Source organism: Marmota monax, unplaced genomic scaffold (assembly GCF_021218885.2).
Source record: "Marmota monax isolate L192 unplaced genomic scaffold, Marmota_monax_Labrador192_F-V1.1 WCK01_AAM20220418_F8-fsc00343, whole genome shotgun sequence".
Classification (NCBI taxonomy): Eukaryota; Metazoa; Chordata; class Mammalia; order Rodentia; family Sciuridae; genus Marmota; species Marmota monax.
This window is the reverse complement of record NW_026694892.1, coordinates 262,446-266,534: the sequence shown is the minus strand read 5'-3', so window position 1 is coordinate 266,534 and position 4,089 is coordinate 262,446.

The window sequence follows — 4,089 nt, the reverse complement described above, 5'->3', positions numbered from 1 at the left end:
GCTAGCCATCAATAACAATGGCTCTAGGTCACAGGTGGGGTATAGTGTGGCATAAAGTCAGGACTATGCCAATCTCTACTCCAGGTTCTGCGGTATACATGCAGTTGGGGTGATGGTGACAACAGACACAATGATTTCTCATTTTTGGTAAGAGAGTAAGCAGCATGTTCCCCCTTCAGGGGGCTCATGGTGTCAATGACTGTTGGTTAACTCAGTTTTAAAAGTTGCCAGTGTCTTCTGAAGAGAAGATCACTGGAGACAATGGTGGCATCTTCCATGTGGCTAATACTGACAGCTTATAACCTTCTTTGTTCCCAGATATGCCATTCTCCCAGGTGATGCCTTCTGTATAGTTATGTCTAGTGTTTTTTTTTTTGTTTGTTTGTTTGTTTGTTTTTTCTAGTGTATTGCTGCAAGTCCTTAACTGAAAAGGTAAGCCAGTCCCCACCCCCCCCCTCCAAGGCTATTTTCATTCACAGATACCTGTGAATGAGGGATGTTCTGTTGTCTCCTACTCTATCATCTTTCAAGTACCATTCATCTCCTTAGAGATTATTAAAATAACAAAATTTAGGAAGCAACATATTTTTTAAAAAATAAGGTACATTTTTAAAAGGTCCAATTATTCCCTGAAACTTTATCAAAACGTTCTAATTACCAGATAACAACAGGAGAGCTGTTTTCGAAAAGAAAGAGCTGATAAAAGCATTTATGCAGAGCCTGACAACCTTGGGCCTGGAATGTGTGCCTACAAGGAAATACAAAACATCCCTAACCTAATTTTTTGTTTAGGGATATCTTTTCTTGATATAGGTTTAATTTTTATTTCTCTGCTTCTGTTAGTTATGTTCATCATACAATATCTAGTTGCCAACTCCCTGGATACATTTCTTCTTGGCTGAGACTAAGTAAACTAGTCCTTTGCCTACAACACTAGAAGGGATCATATGGACCATTTTCCTGCATTGGCTAGCAGGTGAAGTTCACTGGTCTTCAGAGAGTAACAATCCCTACTCAACTGAGATTTCTCTATCTTGTCTGTGTATGAGCAAAACATTGTTCTGTCTAGTGTTTATATAAGCCACCTCTTACCTCTTGTCATCAATGCCTGCAAACTATTCAGTGAGTTGACATTCTGGGACTGCCACTCCAGGGGTGGGCAACATGTGTCATTTGCTTGACAGAAACCTTCCCAAAGCATTTGAAAGAGTTTAATATAATCTGATAGCAATATCTGGTTAACAGAATAAACAGTAACTGAAGTCAAATTTTGTTTGCACATAACAACAAATGCACGAATACATGTTACCAAATCAAATCCAGAGAATGTATCAACATAAAGTAGTGTTTAGATATGAAAAAAATATTGCATATCAGATGACCTCTTAATATCTTCTACTGTATTTAAAGTACGTTGATATTTAAAAAACATAATAATGTATAAAGGGGAAAATATTGAGGAATTACATTATTCAATTTTAAGACACTGCATTTCAGAGGTTAGACAAATAGATCAATAGTACAGAAAAGAGAAAGCAGGAGTAGACCTGCATAAAGAGGGTCAACTGATTTTTGACGAGACACTAAAGTAAATCAGTGACAGAAAAATAGTCTTTTCAAAAATTGTGTTGGAATAATTGGACATTCACAGAAAACAATGAAAACCTTCCTCACAGTAATCATTGTACCTACACTTTCGATAAAGTTAACTCAATATGAATAACAAATTCAAATTATAGACTTGAATTAACTATATATTGTTTTAGCAGAATATATAGTAATAAACCTCTGTAACATAAGGCTAGGTGAAGATTTCTTAAGCATGATAGCATAGGCATAATTAATAAAATTTTAAAAATGATAAGTTCAATTTTATCAAAATTAAAAATATTTATTCAGTAAAAGATCCCATTTAGAAGATGGGCAAGTTATCAACTTGAAATATGTTGACAAATCACATATTAACCAAAGAATTCATATTCAGAATGTATTCACATCCCTCTAAAATAAATGATAAGAAAATGAACCACTAATGAGAAAATCAACAAGAGTTATAATTTTTTTTTAAATGTGTATATATTTGTGTAGTACTGGGGATCAAACCCAGGGCAAGGACTCTAGCACTGATTTATATCCTTAGCCAAACCTTTGCTATGCACTTTACTAAAGAATATGTACAAAAAAAATCCAAAGCATGGAACAGTGATAAATATCATCAGTAATAAGAGAATTACAAATGATAAACATGATAAGATACCTTGCTAAACCTATGAAAATGACTAAAACTATACCTGAAAGAGTCAAAAGCTGGCAAAGACATGGAGAAACTGATTCTTTCATGCAATGCTGGAGATAATGCATTGTTGAACTACTCTCCTCTGGCTTCTCTTCAGATTATAAATTTGCTTTTTAAAAATGATAAACCAGTTTGTGAAACAATTTGACGTTTATTAAAAAATAAATGTAAACATATACTTATTACATCACCCAGCACCTACCCCCCACTGTTGAACATTTATTCTATATAAATAAAAACTCAGTTTGAATAAAAGTTGTACAAAGGGCTGGGGTTATAGCTCAGTGGCAGAGCACTTGCCTTGCATGTGTGAAGCACTGGGTTCAATCCTCACCATCATATAAAAATAAATAAAGGTATTATATCTATCTACAGCTAAAAGCAAAAATATAAAAAAAATATACAAATGCTCTTATACACAAGTTTTATTTGAAGTAACACCAAATTGCAATCAACTCAAAAATTCTTCAGTGAGTGATTGGATTAAAACAACATGGAATGCCAGGCGTGGTGGTCCATGCTTGTAATCCCAGCAGCTCAAGAGGCTAAGGCAAGAGGATCATGAATTCAAAGCCAGCCTCAGTAAAATCGACGTGCTAAGCAACTCAGTGAGACCTTGTCTCTAAATAAAATACAAAATGGGGCTGGGGATGTGGCTCAGTGGTTAAGTGCCCTTTAGTTCAATCTCTGCCCCCCCAAAAAAATAAATAAAACCAACAACAACAACATGATATATCTAAACAATGGAATACTACACAACAACAAAAAAATAGAATGAACTATTGTTCAAGCAACAATAAGATAGATCTAAAGGGTATTACTTTGAACAGAAAGCAAAATGGGAAGAACTATGCTATATGTATTTAGAAAAATATCAAAATGAACCCTGCTATTACGTACAACTATAATTACGTACACTAAATTAGTAATTTTAAAGAAGTCAAAGAATCACACATCATATGACTCATTTTAGGTAACTTTCTCAAAGGGAGAAGTTAATAGTGATGGACAACCCCATCAGTGGTTGCTGGGGTAAGTTGAATAAAGAATGTAACTAAAGTCATGTACCACTTTAAGGCAGAAATGTACTCTGAAAAATGTGTTGTTAGGTGATCATATCCTTGTACAAATATAATACAACGTGTGAACACAACCTAAGACAGTTACAAAGTCTCTAGATGATATAATGTCATGGGACTACTGTAGATATAAGGAAATATTGCCTGTATTAAAGATTATTTGTGATAATAGAATAACTTTGTGTCCTGATTATGACAATGCTTACTCCAACCTACACACATGCTAAAATTCCATAGAACTGCACATTCAAAAACATCATGCATATAAACTAGTGAAAAATGTCCTGCATTGGTTTCCTCATGTATCTTTATCCAAACTCCTTTAATACAGCTAGGAGATTAAGTAGAAGGTGTAGATCAGAACACTGAGAGGTGAAAAACATAAGTATATGCTAAATCCTATCACCAAAAGTAAAGCATTGCAAGAATACAATATGCTCACTGCTGATAAGATAGGACTACAAAATATTTTCAGGCATCCTCTATTTATATTCTCTACCAGTCTGAAGAGTGAGTCAATTAGCAAAAATCAGATTAAAAGGGGGGCTACTATAATGGAGCCTTAGCAACTCCTTATTGCTTGCAGACGATGGCCATTAAAGACTAGGATAATGAACATAGTCTCAAAATCAGAGGATGAAAGCAAGTCAGATGTTAGGTTTATACAATGTGTCTATAAAATATTGGGTTGTGCCTAGAAGGTTGGCTGAAAGC